This window comes from Calonectris borealis, chromosome 4 (genome assembly GCF_964195595.1).
Source record: "Calonectris borealis chromosome 4, bCalBor7.hap1.2, whole genome shotgun sequence".
NCBI lineage: Eukaryota > Metazoa > Chordata > Aves > Procellariiformes > Procellariidae > Calonectris > Calonectris borealis.
Genome location: NC_134315.1, coordinates 24,025,412 through 24,046,891, shown reverse-complemented (window position 1 = coordinate 24,046,891; position 21,480 = coordinate 24,025,412). Strand labels below are relative to the sequence as shown.

Below are 21,480 nucleotides of genomic sequence, written 5' to 3'. Positions count from 1 at the left end.
GCCCTTCTGCATGCCCTTCCATGCAAGCTGCCGCGCCACGCCCTAGCTGGTGTGCCACGCCCTGTTTGCCCATCCTGTTCACAGTGCTTCTAGTCGCTAGCACTCCCTGGGACTGCCTTTAGTGGGAGTAGGGGGTGGCCGCCGTGACTCCTGGCCCCGCCCACTTCTTATCAGCCGCTGCATCTCCCAGCAGGTCTCTGCACTCCCCTGGGGTTTCCTTGGCTCAGGAAACCCCCCTGTACGCTGCAATCCCCTGTTCAGCTGCAGAACACGCCTGCACCGGAGCTGATCGCGTCTGCGAGTGAGGTTAGACTTCCTACCTCATCTACAGTCTTTTAGCAGAATTATCTTTTAACAGAATAATCTAAAAAAATGAACCATGCTTACAAGTATCAGTTGTGCATTAGTCACAAAATCTTCTCACATAAATTCTCTATCCCAGCTTATGCAAGTTATGACCCTGGTTATACGAAATTGAAGATTTCTATGCAAAATAACTGAATAAAAGCTAAGAAAACTTTCATTCAAATGTTTTCATTACTCTTTTCTAGCTCAGCTTCTTGTCTGGCTTAAGTTTTTCAGCTGATCTTTCTAAAAGTTCAATATTACTGTCTTCCTATACAGAATTCCTCCATATTTACTTTCTATTACACAGCTCTAATCCTTTGTCCCAAAATAAGAATGTTTAGAATTAGGTATCTTTTTTTTTTTTTTTTCATTTATATATATTCTCTTTATGAATACAAAAAAATCATAACATTGAATAGCTCTGTGCTGTATCTGCTACCATTGTAACTAATGAAAGTTTTACTTACAACTCAGATGTTTAATGCAGAAATTTGGATAACGCATATTTTTATTGTTATACAAAATGTAACAACCAAAACCACTCCTAATAACAATATGAGCTCAAGCCAGATGTGCAGATTAGTAGTCTCAAAAATTGTGCTTTGAATCTTGATCTCTGATAGGTATCTATAGAGATGACTATAAATACTGTTAATTTTTTCTTCTTCTGAGATTATTTGGATTTACAGAAATATGTTGACCTGGATCTGTTCAAGAGACTTAAGATATTAAGATTCAGCATCTGAATTTTAGAAAAGAATAACAATAAAGCGATATTTACTGGACCGTTTAAACAGAGATTGAGTTTCTATGATTTTGTGAGAGTATCTTATTTTCTTTATTTTTACTCCACCCACAAAAAGGTAAACATATTTTTAAATACATTTTTTTATTTATCCCCTTTTTCATTGATTTTATAGTCTTAAGGCAGAAGAAACAGTTTGTTGATGGAGTTTTCCCTGTAAAAACACATAAATAGAATGTGATAAATAGAAGAACGAGAGTAGCGTAGTCAGAGGAAAATGAGATTTGAACAGGTGACTGCTATCTAGACAAGTTATAAGGTCCTCATTCAACCTCCAGTGAAGGGTCTGATTGTCCTGAGGTATGCTTGTCTCTGAAAAAAACCATGCAAAGCGCTTTTTAGGAGATGACATTTCAAGAATGAACAAAAAAGCCGTTTGCCAATTTCCTTTTTGTATTGTACTGGGTATAGCTTTCACCTAGAATGAGATCATGACATAGCACTCTTTTCAAAATATTACTTTATATTTTGAATCTTTGTTGAAATTCTCTACAGGCTCAGTTGTGCAATTTTTGTCTGGTTTCCCTTGTCTTGTTCTTCATTGTGAGCCTAGTAGTATATTCAGCTTTTCGATAAAAGCAAGCTAGCAGACAACTGTTATTGGCCTTGGGTATTTTGACTCAGTTGTTTGCTGAAAAAGAACATTTTGCTATACCTCTATTTGGCAGTCACTTACTGACCAGTTTCCCAACTCCATAATTTGAGTTCATAGGAAATTGCATCCCTTTCCACATGCTGCCCCTTTTCAAGGTCAAGGTTTCAGAAGGCTGAGTTGCTAAGAAACTGCCCGGGTAGTACACAAAAACTATACATAAGAAATAAGCTATTTCGTTTCTAAAATAGAAAAATACTGCTTTCCTTTTTATTACTATTTGCCCTCCCATTTATGTTGTGTCTCTTTCTATACGCTGTGTACGCTATATGTGGTATAGTTCTGTAGTTTCTTGACTTGGGGCATATTATTCCAGCAAAGAAAGCATCTACCTGATGCTTGCAAATTATGCTTGTGTTCATACTAATTCATTTCAGATACATCAGTATTCCTGCTATTAGTAAGCCTTTAATAACTGCTTCCATGCTAATCCTGGTTTTCAGTGATTTGTAAACTCTTCCCATCTTGATATCCTTGGATAACTTTTCTCAGCTTGATGCTACTTCAAGTTAGATATCTTTTGATAAATTTTCTATTAGGAAAAATACTTTGCCATTTAAATTGTTTCTAGAACATCACTTTAAACGTACCGAAAGAGAAATGATTGATAGCTAATATAGTAAGCTTAAATTCTAACACGGAACTGACCATCACTGAGGAGAGCTTTGTTTTCTATAAATAAATCTATATTTGTTTTCAGTTATGCATCTTTGAAGTTAGGTAACGGATTTCTTTCTTCTTACTGCCTGTAGAAAACGCACATTAGAAAAGATATATTGCAAATCTTCTTAGTTGAATTCTTGTCCTGGTTTTGGCTGGGATAGAGTTAATTTTCTTCCTAGTAGCTGGTATAGTGCTGTGTTTTGGTTTTAGTATGAGAAGAATGTTGATAACACACTGATGTTTTAGTTGTTGCGAAGTAGTGCTTATAGAAAGTCAAGGACTTTTCAGCTTCCCATGCTCTGTCAGGTGTACAAGAAGCTGGGAGGGAGCACAGCCAAGACAACTGACGCAAACTGACCAAAGGGATATTCCATACTGTATGACGTCATGCTCAGTATATAAACTGGGGAGAGTTGGCTGGGGGGCAGCGATTGCTGCTTGGGGACTGGCTGGGCATTGGTTGGCAGGTGGTGAACGGTTGCGTCACTTGTTTTTCCTGGGTTTTGTTCCTCTCTCTCTTTTTCTTGTTGTTTTCCCCTTCATTACAATTTATTATTATTGTTGTTGTTATGGTTGTCATCATCATCATCATCATCATCATCATCATCATCATCATCATCAACATCATTATTATTATTATTATTATTATTATTATTATTGTTATATTTCAATTATTAAACTGTTCTTATCTCAACCCATGAGTTTTCTTACTTCTGCCCTTCCGATTCTCTCCCCCATCCCACTGGGAGGAGGGAGGGTGAGCGAGCGGCTGTGCGGTGCTTAGTTGCCAATTGGGATTAAACTGTGACAACTCTGTAACACAGTTGTTTGAACTAGAGCCATGAGCGTTTGCAGACTCTGAATCATGTGCTACTTCTGTCAGAGAAGTCATCATGTAACCCTGGCACAATTTGCCCACATAGCACCAGGGTGGTGTGTGTACTGATGTGTGTGTCATGAAAACAGACTATGAATATAATTTCTATGCAGAATATATAGGTAATACTTTATATAGAATAAATATAACAGCACAGGTTATTAATAAACACAAGCAATATGTGTGAGGGTAAAGAGGAATACTGACATCTTTACTTGCAAGATACAAGTTTAATAACAGGCTCTGCAATTTTATTCTACATGGGTTTGAATGGGGTGCTCCACCTCTATTCACACATTGTTTGTTTGCTTCTTTTGCCCCCATGTACCATATTTTTAGATTGCCTGTGAAGACCCTAACCGTCAAAGACATTAGATATTTAAAAGAAGAAGCCTCATTGATTTTATTCAAAAAATTGTGTCGAAGGGGGAAACCCAATTATATCTCATCCACCTTCTTTTACATAATTATTTAGTCCTGAGAGCATTTAAAAATAATAAAAAAAAGATTTTGGTTCTATCTGCAATTTAATTAATCACTAGGTTTTACAGTAGACTAAATTTGAAGTATTCTTTATCTCTTCTGCTAGAACTGTTCCCAGAAAGGAAACCAAATTCATAGCAAGAAAAGTAGACAAACAGAAGGTATGAGAAAGCGTGACTTCAAGATAACAGGAGATTCCCCCAAGAAAAAAGGTTTACCTGTGTTCTTCTTTTGGTTTCCTCAATATTTAAGACCCAAAAGCGAAATAAATGCTTTCTCTTTACAAAGTATTTGGCTGAAAAGTTAGATTCTTTTTTTGCGTAGAGCATGCTGAAAACAAAGAAGTGCATTTCATAAACTTTCAGATTTTGAAATCTGGATGTAGTCTGGAAAAGAACAAAAATGAATATTTTAATTGCTATGTTTCATTGTGTATATTAATAACAACTACAAAGTAAAGGTGAGAGAGAAAGACAGAAAAAAAGTAACCTTCAGTACAGTTTATCTTGGTGACTTCCATCAGAAGTGTGGCAAGTCAATCAACTTGTCTGAACTAGGCAAAGAAGAGACTTGGATCCCATACAAATCTCTAAACGTGCATCTATTGTCCATCTTTGAACTCTCTCTTTCTTAATTTCTTCACTCTAGATGAACTGTTATGTAAGGACATGAGGGTATTTTCATTTTGTTTTGTTTTGTTTTTGTGTTGTTTTTCCCAGAACTACTTATTTTCCAGGAAACTTTTTGTTTTTAACAAATCAACATTTTCTGTCTAATGTTGCATGGATACATTTCTGATTTGTTCTTTTAAAGATGTATGATCTATAATATATATGAGTGGCAAGGATATATTATTTTCCCAATTTTGGTAAAGACTTTAGCTTTAATCAAATAAAACAAATTAATAAAAAATTCCTTGCAATAACATTTCCCCTTTTCTCCAGCTGATCCTAAATGATATCATTCTTGTCGATACTATCATGACTTCTGCTTCCCAGGGGTCTCTTCCACATTTCAGTGTAAGTTGTCATCCTTCCTATTAAGTGTAAAGAGTACTGGAATCCACTTTAGAGAGAAAGCACTTTCAAATACTCTCTTGGGATTTCTGGAAGTGCAAAAATCATGACTGCTCACTTCACTTTCTACTATACCCATCCAATTCACTCTCTTTATGAAGTGCACTGGCTTTAAAACCTGTCTAAGTCTACTTCTAGCCTATTCACTTTGGATATCTTCAGCACACCCCTGGTGGGTTTTCATTTTGGGTTTCCTTATTTGTAACTACTGTCCTAGATACCAGTGACCAAATGTTGGCCATAACTACAGTTCTATGCCCAGCTTCACTGGAGAGTGCACAGAGTACAGCTGTGATGGCTTAGTCCTTTCATAGGTAATAGTCTTATTTCACTCAAAAAGTGAGAAATTCATTAGTGACCACCTATTCCTCACTCTTCTGGAAGGGTTTTGGTAGAGAGAGTATTTGGATTTTTTAATTTTCTTTTTTTCCTGTGTAGACATCAGATTATGATATTGCTAGTGTTTCTACAAAGTAGAAAACCCGTCCATCCTACCCCTGTTTATACATGTATGTGAACATACATGAATACAGAAATGAAACACAACACTTCACAGGGCTTAGAAGCCAAAACTTAGCAACTATAAGTTTTCTCCTAAGCTAAATATATTTAATCCAGGTAGACTAGCTAGATCAAGTTCAAATTTATATTTCTTTTGAATACGTTACTTATAGTAAACTGTGAACTCTAAAGGCTCATTTTCAAAAAGAATACATTTACTTCAAAACCAGACTGTCTAATATTGAACACCGAGTTGTAGGTATGAATACAGCATTTAACTTCAATGGCCTAATTTGAAAGTGCAATGATAAGGCATTTGATCATGAGAGAAACTTCAGTCTTTCAGGCACAAAAATTAAAATTGAAGCTGTTGGCCCTAAGTTCCCTACCTTTTCTCTTTACTTCTTTGTCTTCTCCCCCTACCTTTTTTTTTTTTTTTAAATGATTCATTTGGTTTGAAGAAGTCTTTCAAATACTAAATTAGTTTCTGTGGAATGACATACTTATCACCAAACATTAAAAGCTGTCCACTCAAATCCCCAGTTAAAATAATAACTTAAAAAAGAGTTTAAAGCAACCTACTAATTTGTTGAAAACCTAAACATAGAAAAGCTGCAAAGAGGCTTATACTGTAAGTATGTTAATTAAACAAAATAGAAAATTATCTACTTACCAGAATTACTCATCATAACTTTTTAATATTGTCTGTTTGTGAGCGGCAGGCATCCAGTGTGATGTTCCTAAATCACTTCTTCCATTGGCTCCATCTCATAAAAGTTTATGGGCTACCTATATGTAACCAATATACAAATTTCCTTTAGATTTGTGATCTACATCATATTTATCTATGTAATGTCTTCTCGTAAAGAAATTTACAGGGTCATCATTTTGAATTAATTTACTGATAGAACAGCAAGCATAAAAAAGTCTAATCACATGCACTCTCAGTTAATATCGTCCTTCAGTAAGACCTATATTATTCATTAGCATCAACTGAGCATCTTATTCCCTAATATACTTGAATCTTCAATAGTTTGTAAAAGTAGAGAGATCAATGTTCTAGAAATAACAACTCTCTACTATGTTCAAAACACTTGAGATCATGTTTTCATTTTTTTAAAAAGAAGCAAAAGTCAAGGACTTTTTAGTTCTAAGCATGGGAAATGTTCTTTTTAGTTCTAAGCACGTTTCCCAAGGCTGGGAAACAAAATAGTAATAAGAAATAAGACAGAACGTAAACTCAGATTTTCCATAAGTTATTGACTCTTTTTCAAAAAGCATCAGAGAAACGAAAAAAAAACTCTGAGGCAATTTTTTCTCCTAAATATTTTTTTCACATTCATGCTAAAATTAGCATGTGTGCATAATTAAAAAAAAAAAAAGAAGTTAAAGCTTATGCTTTTTATTCATCATGATAATCAGATAGCGTGAAGAAAAAACGTAACTACAGAATCACTAATTTGTTTAACTAAATGAGTGGCAACTCAAAAATATTCATGTGTGGTGTTATATATAGTAAGGTATGGTAAGGAGAGTGACAGGCATTACAAGACAAGGCATATTTCCCTGGAGGAAGCAAAATTGTTCCTCCATTGTTTCTGTCCATGAAGAAAATGATTTTGGTTTATTCTGGGTATTTTGATTGCATACAGTAGAGTATGGTACAGAGATACCTCAGAGTCTCTGCTGAACTGACAACACAATACTGAGTAGTCTTACCAATATAGATCTAGATATAACACTGCCCATATGTATAGCATCAAACTTCTGCTAAAAATAATCTACACCAAAGTGGGTGCATTTGGGTTTGGGTTGTTCCTACCTTAGCCCCTCCGCACCCCCCCTTTTATAACAGCAGCCCTCTTGCTATCGGCAACAAGGCTGAGTGAACAATGGACAACACTCTGTCGTGGTTTAACCCCAGCCAGCAAAAATAAACGCCACGCAGCCGCTCGATCACCCCCCCCCCCGGTGGGATGGGGGAGAGAATCGGGAAGGCACAAGTAGGAAAGCTCCCGGGTTGAGATAAAAACAGTTTAATAATTGAAATAAAACTAAGTAGAACAGTAATAATAACAATGAGAACAACAACAATAACAGAATACACAAAGCAGGCAATGCACAACACAACCGCTCACCGACCGCCGACCGCGTGTCACAAACCGGGGGGCGAGCCCCCCCACACACCTGGTTTTTATACTGAGCATGATGTCACATGGTATAGAATACCCCATTGGCCAGCTGGGTCCACCACCCCGGCTGTGCTCCCCCCTCCCGGTGCAAGCATCACCCAGCAACAGCCAAAGCATCAATGGGCCATCAATGCTCCTTTCACACCACACCCAAAACACAGCACACCCCCCAAGCTACTGGGAAGAAAGTTAACCCTGTCCCAGCTGGAACCAGGACAATATCCACCCCTTATTCTATACCATCTACATCATGTCCAGGTCTCACATTTTCCCATACATTCCAATTAGTCACCGCTCCTTTTCTCTGCCTTTTGATATATACACACACAGAGATATCATTCCCTTAGTCCATGGGCCATCCCTTTAAAACGTCCGTTGAGTTCATTTAGTCCATGACTTCGGGTTCCACCTGTCATAACAGTCTTGCAGGGCAGGAGAGATGGTGTGTGGTGTTGGACTGTTGCATGCGGAGGCCAGTTCTGGGCGCTCGTCCGGTTCTATCATTGTTGCACCTTGCTCGGTTTCATCGGAGTTCATCCTACATTAATCTGGGTGATTCTTACTGTAATACTGTTAATATGGCATATGGTAACCATAGAAGTGATGACATACAGTACTATGTAATAACTAATATCGTACAATTCAGTTCATTGGCTATTTTCACCCAAAATTAAATCCCCTTGAGGTACACAGCGGACTTCCCCATCCTTTCGCATCACCCACCAAGTGCACCCAGGTCCCTGAGCAAAAGCAATCCCACGGATGGGTTTTCCCTTGCCAGAGGCAGGAGCAACCCAGACTGTCTTCCCCAGCATATTTCTCATATGCATGACAGGGACTTTATCCCCCTCTACAGCACGTAAGGGTTTGGATTGGGCAGGGCCAGCTCGAGTGACAGATCCCCTAGTGTTCACTAACCAGGTGGCCTTTGCTAAATGTGTGTCCCAATGCTTGAATGTCCCACCGCCCATTGCCCTCAGTGTTGTCTTTAGCAGCTCGTTGTATCGTTCAATGTTTCCGGAGGCTGGTGCATGGTAGGGGATGTGATAGACCCACTCAATACCATGCTCTTTGGCCCAGGTGCCTATGAGAGTGTTTCGGAAGTGAGTCCCGTTGTCTGACTCAATTCTTTCTGGGGTGCCATGTCGCCACAGGACTTGCTTTTCAAGGCCCAGGATGGTGTTCCGGGCGGTGGCATGGGGCACAGGATATGTTTCCAGCCATCCTGTGGTTACTTCCACCATGGTGAGCACATAGCGCTTGCCCTGTCGGGTTTGTGGGAGCGTGATATAATCAATCTGCCAAGCCTCCCCATATTTATACTTCAACCATCGTCCTCCATACCAAAGACGCTTTACTCGCTTGGCTTGTTTGATTGCAGCGCATGTTTCACATTCGTGGATAACCTGTGCAATAGTGTCCATGGTTAAGTCCACCCCTCGATCACGAGCCCATCTATATGTTGCATCTCTCCCTTGGTGGCCAGAAGTGTCATGGGCCCACAGAGCTATAAATAATTCACCCTTATGTTGCCAGTCCAGATCTACCTGAGCTACTTCGATCTTGGCAGCCTGATCCAACTGCTGGTTGTTTTGGTGCTCTTCACTGGCCCGACTCTTGGGTACGTGAGCATCTACGTGACGTACTTTTACAGTCAGATTCTCTACCTGGGCAGCAATATCTTGCCACAATGCGGCAGCCCAGATGGGTTTACCTCTGCGCTGCCGGTTGTTCTGCTTCCACTGCTGCAACCACCCCCACAGGGCATTTGCCACCATCCATGAGTCAGTATAGAGATAAAGCACTGGCCATTTTTCTCGTTCGGCAATGTCCAAGGCCAGCTGGATGTCTTTCACCTCTGGAAACTGACTCGATTCACCTTCTCCTTCAGCAGTTTCTGCAACTTGGCGTATAGGACTCCATACTGCAGCCTTCCATCTCCGATGTTTTCCCACAAGGCGACAGGACCCATCAGTGAACAGGGCATATTGCTTCTCGTTTTCTGGTAGTTTATTATACAGTGGGGTCTCTTCAGCACGTGTCACCTCCTCCTCTGGGGATATTCCAAAATCTTTGCCTTCTGGCCAGTTCGTGATCACCTCCAAGATTCCTGGGTGACTGGGGTTTCCTATTCGGGCCCGTTGTGTGATCAGCGCGACCCACTTACTCCACGTAGCATCAGTTGCATGATGTGTAGAGGGGACGCTCCCTTTGAACATCCAGCCCAGCACCGGCAGTCGGGGTGCCAGGAGGAGCTGTGCTTCAGTGCCAACCACTTCCGAAGCAGCTTGAACCCCTTCATATGCTGCCAATATGTCCTTCTCAGTTGGAGTGTAGCAGGCCTCCGATCCTCTGTATCCCCGACTCCAGAACCCTAAGGGTCGACCTCGAGTCTCCCCTGGTGCTTTCTGCCAGATGCTCCAGGTAGGGCCATTCTCCCCGGCTGCGGTGTAGAGCACATTCTTCACATCTTGTCCTGCCCAGACTGGCCCAAGCGCTACTGCATGAACTATCTCCTGTTTAATTTGTTCAAAGGCTTGTCGCTGCTCAGGGCCCCATCTGAAGTCGTTCTTCTTCCTGGTCACGTGATAGAGAGGACTTATGATCTGACTGTAATTTGGAATATGCATTCTCCAAAAGCCCACAACGCCTAAGAAAGCTGGCGTTTCCTTCTTGTTAGTTGGTGGAGACATGGCTGTTATTTTATTGATCACATCCGTTGGGATCTGACGATGTCCATCTTGCCATTTTATTCCTAAAAACTGGATCTCCTGTGCAGGTCCCTTGACCTTACTTCGTTTTATTGTAAAGCCGGCCTTCAGAAGGATTTGGACTATTCTCTCCCCTTTCTCGAAAACTTCCTCTGCTGTGTTGCCCCACACGATGATATCATCAATGTATTGCAGGTGTTCTGGAGCCTCACGCTGTTCCAGTGTGGTGTGGATCAGTCCATTGCAAATGGTAGGGCTGTGTTTCCACCCCTGGGGCAGTAGATTCCAGGTGTACTGGACACCCCTCCAAGTGAAAGCAAACTGTGGCCTGCACTGTGCCACCAAAGGGATTGAGAAGAATGCATTAGCGATATCAATTGTGGCGTACCACTTGGCTGCCTTTAACTCCAGTTCGTATTGAAGTTCCAGCAAGTCTGGCATTGCAGCACTCAGTGGCGGCGTGACTTCGTTCAGGCCACGGTAGTCTACTGTTAGCCTCCACTAGTATCCACTCTCCATTGGACTTTCACACTGGCCATATGGGACTGTTGAAGGGTGACCGAGTCTTACTGATCACTCCTTGGCTCTCCAGTCGACGAATCAGCTCATGGATGGGGATCAGGGAGTCTCGGTTGGTGCGGTATTGCTGCCGGTGCACTGTTGTGGTAGCAATTGGTACCTGTTGTTCTTGGACCTTCAACAACCCCACAACAGAAGGATCCTCTGAGAGACCGGGCAAGGTGGACAGCTGTTTAATTTCCTCCGTCTCCAGGGCAGCTATACCAAAAGCCCACCGGTACCCTTTTGGGTCCTTGAAATACCCTCTCCTGAGGCAGTCTGTGCCAAGGATGCACGGAGCCTCTGGGCCAGTCACAATGGGGTGCTTCTGCCACTCATTCCCGGTTAGACTTACTTCCGCCTCCAACACAGTTAACTCTTGGGATCCCCCTGTCACTCCAGAAATACAAATGGGTTCTGCCCCTTTATAGCCTGATGGCATCAGGGTACACTGCGCACCGGTGTCTACGAGAGCCTTATATTCTTGTGGATCTGATGTGCCAGGCCATCGAATCCACACAGTCCAGTAAACCCAGTTATCCCTTTCCTCCACCTGGCTGGAGGCAGGGCCCCTCTAGTCCTGGTCATCATATTCGCTATCCACTTCTTGTAAGTATGAGTCAGAAGTCCCTTTGTTAAGGTCGGAAGTGGAATCAGCCCTTCTACTCTGTCTGGGGAACTCACTGGAGACTGGAGCAGCAGTTTTCCTGGAAGAACCCCCTTTTGTGGTTGTTTTCCCTTGCAACTCATGTACCCGTGCCTGTAGGACTGAGGTAGGTTTTCCATCCCACTTCCTCATGTCCTCTCCGTGGTCACGCAGGTAAAACCACAGGGTGCCCCGGGGTGTGTACCCACGATGTCTCCTCTCTTGAGCAGAGGGACGCTTGCTCCTAATGGCTGAGACACTGGCCCGTGCAGGGGGGGAGCAGGACATATCCTCTTTGAGTTGCTGGACCTCCTGAGACAGTTTCTCCACAGCAGAGACACAGGCCCGTAGGGAGGAAGAGAGACTTTCTTCATATTGCTGGAGTTGGCCAGCCAGTTCATCCACTGTTTGTTCCTCTCCATCTCTCCAGGTCATTATTGCCAATGAGTTTGCATGTGACGCTGGTGCGCTCCGTACAAACTTCCGCCACATGGGTCGGGTGCATTTGACTTCATTTGGGTCTTTGGATAACTGCTCGTTGTTCAGGTCATCATAAATCACTTCCAGCACGGCTAATTCTCTCAGGTACTGGATACCTCTCTCCATGTTGGTCCACTTGCCCTTGAAGGGATACCTTTCCTTCACGCCTGACAGGAGTCGCCTCCAGAGGCTGAGGACTTGTGCCCCTTGTCCAATTGCTTTGTCAATGCCCCCTTCTCTAGACAGGGATCCCAGCTGCTTGGCTTCCCTACCCTCTAATTCCAGGCTACTGGCCCCATTATCCCAGCATCAGAGCAGCCAGGTGACAATGTGCTCGCCTGGACGACGGCTGAAGTCTTTTCGCATATCTCGCAGCTCACCCAGAGATAGGGATCGGGTGGTCACCATCTCATTTACGGGTTCTGCCTCCTCCTCCTCCTGTTCTCATGATGGCCCTGGTTCATCTTCATCCCTTACTAGACGAGCTGATTTTCTTGTGCATTTTCTTTTTTGTATAGGGGCGACTGATACCGTCATGGGTTGGTTCTCTGTTGCAGGGGGCGGAGTAGCTGCCGTGCCTGCCGTGGGGGGTGAGGGAGCCGCTGTGCTTGCAGTGGGGGGTGGGGTAGCCACAGGGTCTGTTGCTTTGTCATCAGCTGCAGAGACGTTTCCTTCCCCTTGGGGGTTCTGAGTGGTGTTAAACAGGGCTCGGTAGGCGTGGGCCAGGCCCCAGCACATTGTAGTGATTTGCGTCTCCCTAGAATGACCAGGGTGACAGCATACTTCTTCCAAATATTCTACTAATTTTTCAGGGTTCTGCACTTGTTCTGGGGTAAAGTTCCAGAACACTGGGGGTGCCCATCGCCCTAGGCATTTGCCCATGCTATCCCACTCGCCCTGCCACTCATAACTATCCAGCCTTGGGGCAGATCTCTGGATGACATTCTTAAATTGCTTACTAACCTTGGATAAAACCGCAACAATATTCCCAAGGAGTACCAATAGATGTATCTTAACTACCCAGGGATGTTCAAGGTACTGGCAAGTTATTTTAACAAAGGAGATGAAGGTAGTGAGGGTGCCATTCTCTATTTCCTCCATAAAAAATCTCTCGGAGGAAAAGGTATAATTGCTAATGGTCTCCATGAGGTGGTACCCGAAATGCAGAAACGGCTTCATTACGAATCCCAAATACCAAATAACCCCCAATGCCAGCGTTTTAGTAACAAATCTCCCAGGCAAAACATTATTAGTCACGGCAGAGCACAACAGACTACAAAACCCAATTCCAATTTTTAACAGGTACAGTAAAAACAAGAGCATGGTGCAGAACAAATTAATATGTTACCAGATATAAATTCCTTAATATGCTCTAAATAATCTGTCATTATCTCAAACCTTTGTGCCCCACATTGGGCGCCAAAAAGGACTGTCGTGGTTTAACCCCAGCCAGCAAAAATAAACGCCACGCCGCCGCTCGATCACCCCCCTCCCCCGGTGGGATGGGGGAGAGAATCGGGAAGGCACAAGTAGGAAAGCTCCCGGGTTGAGATAAAAACAGTTTAATAATTGAAATAAAACTAAGTAGAACAGTAATAATAACAATGAGAACAACAACAATAACAGAATACACAAAGCAGGCAATGCACAACACAACCGCTCACCGACCGCCGACCGCGTGTCACAAACCGGGGGGCGAGCCCCCCCACACACCTGGTTTTTATACTGAGCATGATGTCACATGGTATAGAATACCCCATTGGCCAGCTGGGTCCACCACCCCGGCTGTGCTCCCCCCTCCCGGTGCAAGCATCACCGAGCAACAGCCAAAGCATCAATGGGCCATCAACGCTCCTTTCACACCACACCCAAAACACAGCACATCCCCCAAGCTACTGGGAAGAAAGTTAACCCTGTCCCAGCTGGAACCAGGACACACTGTTATATGCTTTGTTCTCATGGCCATTTACTACAGTGCTGAGGATTTTTTTTACAACTGAGCGATTTTTAATTATCTCATAGGAAATATTGCTATTGGCCAGCCAGTATTTCTATTACTTGAATACCTTCCTAAATACTACTTCTTGACACATACAGTTTTCTATTTGAGGAACAAGTTAATTAACAGGTTTGATATCAACACAGGAGGGGAAGAAGGGGAAAAAGGTCTCCTTTGAATATAACCTTGCTCAGTTATTCCTGAGCAGATGGGATCTTCACCTTTTTACTGTGAACTTTCAAAAACTTTTCAGTAACGTTTCTAAAAATTTCTGTGCGCATGGTACGGCCAAAATTAGTTTGGTCACTTGCAGCAAGGCAATTCACAGCTTTGAATAAATAATTTCATAGTAAATCCTCGAGAGGAAAACAAAAAACAACAATGTTCCTCTCACCCCCCCCAAAAAAAATATACCCCAAACACTCAAACGCAAACCGAAACAAAAAACAACCCTTACCCTCCCCCCAAAAAAGCCCTTTAAAAGTCTATTTTTATCCAATCTCTTTTAAGAAGAGTTTAGAAGAGGAAACTGACCTGCTAAAGAGACATCAGAATCTGCTTTTCAGACTGTCCATTCTGTAAAACATTATCCATTATTCTGCAACTGAGTTTCAGCTTAATTTATGCCTGTCATGGACTTCCTGATGTCAGATCTGGCTGTGTGTAGGGCTGTGCAGGGGGATCAAGCTGTGCTACTGTTTAGGATCCCTGCCAAACAAGTGACATTTCCCAAGAACATAAGCAGAATTTTAAGAAGTTGTCTTTGTTCTTCTTAAAGAGTAGGACTAAAGGGGACCTGAGGAGAAGAAGAAGAAGAGAGAAAGAAGACTTAACCTGATAGGGGTATGTGGAGGGTAAGAAGGAAAATTACAAAGCTATTCTGAATAGGGAACAATGTTCCCTTTAAGAATAAACTATGAAAATTAATAGTTTGTCTTTTGTAAATGGTTTAATTTCCTATTGTAAAGTGTAAGGTAATTAAAATATTTTTGAAGACAAGTATTTAAATATTTAGCAGCACGATTAAAACTGATGAAAAGAGCAAGACTAGATCTAGAGTTTACTCTATCTACAGCATGGAGGCAAGGTCCAGTGACTCACCAGGGAGAACAACAACAAGGATGACACCATAATAGACGACTTAAAACTAACCTCTAATTTACCTTTTCAATATTCATTGTACAATTTAAGTTTCTGAATTTGCCTTTTTCTATTAAAGAGCTCCAATAAAAGTATGTTTGGATTGTGACAGACATTAACTGGTTCCTTTGTATTTTGGGGTTTGAATTGAATATAGCTCAAGTAAATTAGTACCTAAGAAAGGACAGGACCGTCATGCTCCAGGGCATGAGCTAATCTTTGACCAGAAAAAAAAAATTGAAAGGAAATACCTACAAGGGGTTATTCCCAATTTGCTGACTTCAGCAGTTTATAGAGGATTCCTCAACTCATGCTAGCCTCTCTGGTTTCCCATATTGAAGGCCAAAATTGATCATCATCTTATCTATCCTCACATTTTGCATAGTGCAGAATAGCACCATTGTGCTTCAGTCCTGCATGAAACTTAAAGAATAAAACATTTCAATTTGTAGAAGTCTAAACTGTGTGCCACTGTCAAAAAAATGGAAGCGAAAAAGATTAAAAATGAAAATTTCCATTTGATAGGAATTAGAAATGGTGACAGGGAATATTAATTCCATTCCAGAATGAAAAGATTACTCCTCTCCCCAACTTTGAAAGGAAATTACAGAAGATAATTAAAAGTTTAAGAATAACCAAGATATTTCATCTTAAAACTTTCAAAATGTAATTAAAAACTGAGTTTCTGAGTTCTGACCATTCAACTTTGGTTCCGACAGTTTTTGGAGCATATTTAGTATTGCTGCTGGAACAATGTTTTTCACGAGACAGTTTTGAAAGCTGAGACCTTGTTAGCCAGAGTTTACATCCTCAAAGAGAGGAGCCTGGAGACTAAGAGCACTACTTAGAGTCTAAGGGCTTTTAGAGTCCTTAGAAGGGAGCTGAAAGCTGGTGTCAGATGAGTCTGTGGATGACCAGAAGAGCTAGGCTTCTATCTCCGAAGCATAGAGCCCAGTCTCTGTTTCTCAAGCTGCAGTTTTCATGATTTCTAGGTTGTCCTTCAACTAATCTTTTATGCCATACACAAAATTTAGAATCCCTGTCACTAAGTAGGGACCTGCTCCTGAGCTGAAGTCAGGACTTCTAATTTCATAGCTTGGAAGATTGGTCTTGTAGTAGAAAGGAGACTTTCACAGTATTCAGTGTCACATCATAATGTGTATTTTTTTACCATCTGCACATATTTTTAAATGGCTCTTTCTGAGCTGAGGATGAGACACAGTATATTATGCTTAGAAACTACTGACCTGTACAAAGACCAATATTTCTTGCCTGTCCTGGGCAGATATTGGTCTCAGTCTCCTACATCTTGCTAGGTGTGAAGTCCAAATCCTACCCAGAAGGAAACACTCAGCACATGGCTCACCCCCTCTGAGCTGGGATTGCTACAGTCTTTCATGCTGAGACTCAACCACAGGGTCAGGCTGGGCACACAAATGAGAGTACAGTTGTTCAGAGCATGGATCTTCTCCTTTCTGCAGAAAGACATGCTCTGCATGATAAAGAAAGAGGGATCTTTCTGCAATAAGAAAGCTCTCAGAAAACAAATACACAAAACAAAACAAAGCAAAATAATAATTAAAAACTTCTCTGTCTTTTGGTAGGAAAAGAACTGTTAAATCTATTAATGGTATCAAGATGCTGAAATATTGTAATTATATGAAATTTTCAGAGGTCTGTTTATTATGTTATTATATTTAACAGCATTACAAAATATGTAATACACCAGGTATACATATGTCTAATGTTTCAGATAAAAACCTGCTACAGGAAAATGTTCTATACATCAAAGATTATGGAAAGTAGAGAGTGGTAAGAACAAATAAATGTCCCTAAAAAAAGGTGATCCTAATTCAGACAATTGAGAGCCCAGCTCTTAATTGTTTTGGGTTTTAGTGACAGTTTATAATTATGAGTCCTGCAAGGTTAGTAATTTGGACCTTTTCATAATCTCTCAGAGGATGTAATTACAAGTAAAATAATCAAGACAAGTAAAACAATTACAGTTATGGTCTATCAAAAAAATGCCATTCCCAAAAATAGTATGCAAGAATTATTTCTGTTGTTATCTTTTTTATCAGTGTGTATTTTTGGGGAAGTCTTTTAACAGACCTCAGGTTATGAAACACTACTGATTATGAAACACCTTTTATGTGAGGCTTTTCTAGATAAGTCAAGACCAGGGCTAAAATTTTAAATTAATCATCTTTTCATGTATAATTTATAATCAAGTAGATTGTAAATGAAAAAAGTAATTCACTAGCTTATTCAATATTAATTGAGAAGGAATTAAAGGTTTTCTAAGTAGACAATGTGAGAAATTTCCACTGAGTCCTATAAAACAAAGAAAATAGATTTTAAAGAGCTGTATTAAAAAGGAGATTTTAATCTATATTTATATATAAATGTTAGATTATTAAAGGCCTCTCTAGATCTTTCTGTTTAATTTGTTTCTTTCCTGAGCACTCTTTCTACTGTGTGACAGAAAAGCTTCCGCTACTTTAAAGCACAACAATATTTCCCTTTCAAATAATTGAGGAATACGAACAACCAAAATATATAATTCTTACCAAGTGGTAAACTTTGGTAAACTTCCTGTCACTATGCCTTGATGATGATTTGAGGCTACAGAAGCAGTTTTGTACAAAAGGGTTGTATCTTTTGAGAACTCTGTAGTGAATTCTTTGTTCGTTATCTTCTTTACTTGCTCAAAAGAAAATAGATGAAACAAGATGAAAGTATTTGAAGGGACATCCATTGAAATTAAGAGGTGAGAACAGAATGTTGCTGCTTGCTTCACTAAGAACAATTTAAAATATTATTTTTCCATAGCATCACTAGACATGTAGGATGTCCTTTTTGGGTGCTCTGGATGGATTTTTGCTGCATGGATTTAATTAGTTGTTATCATCTCTTCATTGGTTCAACACATTCGTGGATGATATCAGGACATCTTAAATTCATGAATTTTAACAGTTCTAATAAATATGCAATGAAGTGACAGCAGTCTATTCTACTGTGGATCAAAGACTGGGACTATCCTTCAAGTTCGGGTTTAATTCTAAGTTGTTTGTCTTTCTGAGATATTCCTTTCTTCATAAAAGAAACTAAATAGAGGTGTTTTTTACTTAGATACCACTTCTTATTTTGAACACATCCCTGAATGTTTAGTTTTCATTAAAAAATCATTAGTCTCAAAGTTACCTCCTTTGGAGTTTAGAGCAGAGTTTGACAAATCAGCATTTTGGCAGGAAAGAAAAAAAACTTTGCCATTAGAAAATTTTCAACACTTGAATTAAGGTGACGTATGTCCAGGTGACCTCACAAGTGGATCATAACTTTTTAGAAAAAAGAAAAAAACACAACTAATTAAACAAGAACAGCAAAACCTCCCGAAAACCAATGGTGTCTAATTATGCAATTCCTTTCCATCCCCAGTGCTTGCCATCAACTTGACCCTTTATGTGTAACATGGCAGCCAGAATTGCTGTGAAATATTGTACTTCATAAAAAGGTCACAACTGTCAGCTTAGAGACTAAATTGTAGATAATCCTTATAAAAAATAAGTATTCAAACTAGTAGTACATGTTTTTCTCTTGTTCTACTAAAACGGAGTAAGCTTTTCAAAGGGAAAAACAGATATAAAATAACTCTCCTTGACTGTTAGCCTCTCTTCAGATACTCATTCCAAGGCCCACACCTGGATGGACAATGATTTCTGTGTGTTTTTTTGGTTTTGGTTGAAGGACTAAAGTAGAAAGGATAAAAACCCCCATGGCATAAATATGGAAATAGTTGAATGTATATATAAATATGAAACAAATAGAAACAATGGAAAATAAAAAATGCAATGAGTGAAATATCTAGATTGCTGCAACACTTGACACCTTGGACTATAAAAATAGCTTTGTAATCAAATCATCTTTGAAGAATGTGGCTTTTAATATTAAAAATGACATTGGAAAAAAAGTTTGGGTAACTAAGCAGCTTGTTGACGAACTCAAACCCAGAAATGAGTTCTTGACTCTTCCAGTCCCATTGCAAATTAAAAATAAGTTAGAGGCAAGATAGAAATCTTTTATTTTACTTATTTTGAGACATAGGTTCCAAAACCCCATGTAAATTTAGAAAAAGTTAGCTTTTTTTACAATTGCTAACACTGTGTATTAATTAGTCAACTACTTTCTTGTCATGGAAACTTTTGTAACTTAAGATATTCTTGAATATGCGGACATTCTTGCTTTTGAAAAATACACTGTCAGTATGTTTCCCATAAAACCTCAAGTTTAATAAGACTTTGAAAAATAACGTACTATGTATTTTAACTTTGGATTTTTTTATTACTCTGATAAAAGTGATAGGCTCTTCTTACAAGGAAAAGCCTGCTATTGTACTTCAAAAACAGAAATCCACAGACAGTTACAAGACTATAAACATGTTACTTCAGATTGTCTTTCTTAATGTTCAGAAACACATGTAACAAAATTATGGATTTGCTTTTTCATAAAATGTAATGTATGCATTTTTGTAAACTGAGGTGAACTTCAAAATTTACGTTTAATAAAGAAAAAAACTGCACAGTCTAAGTCTGATATTGGATTTCATCTAGCAGAACAGGGCCAAAAGAAACCACATATTGTATACCTGCATCACTTTCACTTTATTACACTTTACACTTCATAAACAGTGGACAGCATACAAAATCAGACATAAATTCTATGAGCTTTGTACATTATCTTTCTTGTTTTTTCTTGTTTTCTCTTTGCAAAAAGTAAAAGGATTAACGTAGAATTAGAGCAAAAGAGGAATAAAACAAAAAATAGAGAATTAAAATAAGACATAATTAAAATTGCAAGTAGAAAGGACACTGTTGAGAGACATGTTAGAAAAGGCAGAAGTGACAGGTTTCGCAGCCATGAGGTTCTCTTACAGATCTGATAAACCCACAAATCTTTCAGTGCTGATACAGACCCACAAAAAATAACAGGTTTTACTCAATGTAACAAATAAAGCATGTTTTCTAGTTTAATTTTAGGAGTAATCATACCTAATTGTCACTTACACACTTTAATAAGGAATAATGCAAGGAATCTGTAAACAACTGAAGATCAAATACATCTTTATTATTCTTACAAACTGTGCTGGAAGGGTAAAGTCATTTTTATGCATGGCTAGAATCCAGTCATTCTAATTTAGATGAACCTCCATTTTAAATGCTTGACCTTAGAAAAGAAAAATAGTGGTATTTACTCAGCTAAAAATACTTCCCTTAATTTTCTCTCAAGGGAATAGAGAGAGAATCAGTTTGTATAATTTATGTTCTTTCCTCTCTATATTTTCAAAAAAAACCCCTTATTAATAGTATCCTCTAGTAACTTTCTTCTTCTTTCATTTAAAATATAAAAAAAACAATTGTATATTCTTGATGCTTCCTTTACTTGAGATCAGAATATTTACCCGTTCCCAAGAATGGGAGCCTAATGCAACAGAACTAAGGACATCAGACCTAACCTATTCCTGTAGTTCCACCATATACCTCTGGGTCATAATCACCATGAAAAACAAACCCGCAGTCTTGACATATACCTTAAGCACAAATACCTGCCATCCCTTCTATTGAAACTGAGTCATGAAGCTGGGTGTTTTCCTTCTGGGATACCAAAGAAAACTTACTTTAGTGAACTTAGCTTAACCTGTTCACTGAGAGGCAACCACAACCCTGCAGGGTAGGGCATATTTCTGTTTGTTTTGTTGCAGACGCTTTTCCTATTCTTTGTCACTGAAAGACATTTTTTCCATCTCTGACTCCCATGAGAATATTTGCTGTCAAACCATTCGTACAACTTCTAGGGTCAATTCTACTGCCTATTTGGGGCACGTTCAAAGATGTTAAAACACTCCTTTTTATTTTTTTTTTACTTTTCATTTTCTTCTATAACTTTTTCACTTTGCTTTCTTTGTGTGAATTAAGTTCTTACAAGGGCCTGAAAATTCTACTTCACAAGATATATTATTTTGAATGATATTATTTTCTTCCTCAGTGACCATTGCTTTGGATACAATTTTCATAACCATATTTCATTATAATTAGCCTTCACAAAATTGTATTTCTTTTCAAATGTTTCTTAAACTCAGAATGTCCTGTTCGTTTCAGTAGATACCTGTCTTGCAAAAATCCAGTAAGTTAAATTAAAATAGAATCAATCCCTACACATCTGCCTTTTTAATCTGTGTCAAAGTGAATTTTACTGCCAGAATGATATAGCTGGGTTTCAGTTCTCAGCATAGGACAACTGTGGCAGCAATATGTCCTTAGTTTAAAAATAAAACAAGATTACACAGCTTTCA

General features: G+C 39.6%; 1 long non-coding RNA gene across 1 annotated transcript; it reads right to left on the bottom strand.

The window, feature by feature from the left end:
• Positions 1–721: 721 nt before the first annotated feature.
• On the bottom strand, positions 722–14,652 carry LOC142081778 (uncharacterized). The gene is made up of 4 exons (XR_012673477.1): positions 14,526–14,652; positions 6,079–6,194; positions 4,047–4,214; positions 722–1,465 (listed from the first exon to the last, which is right to left on the bottom strand). It is a non-coding gene; the product is annotated as an uncharacterized LOC142081778 (long non-coding RNA).
• Between the last annotated feature and the right edge of the window lie 6,828 nt (positions 14,653–21,480).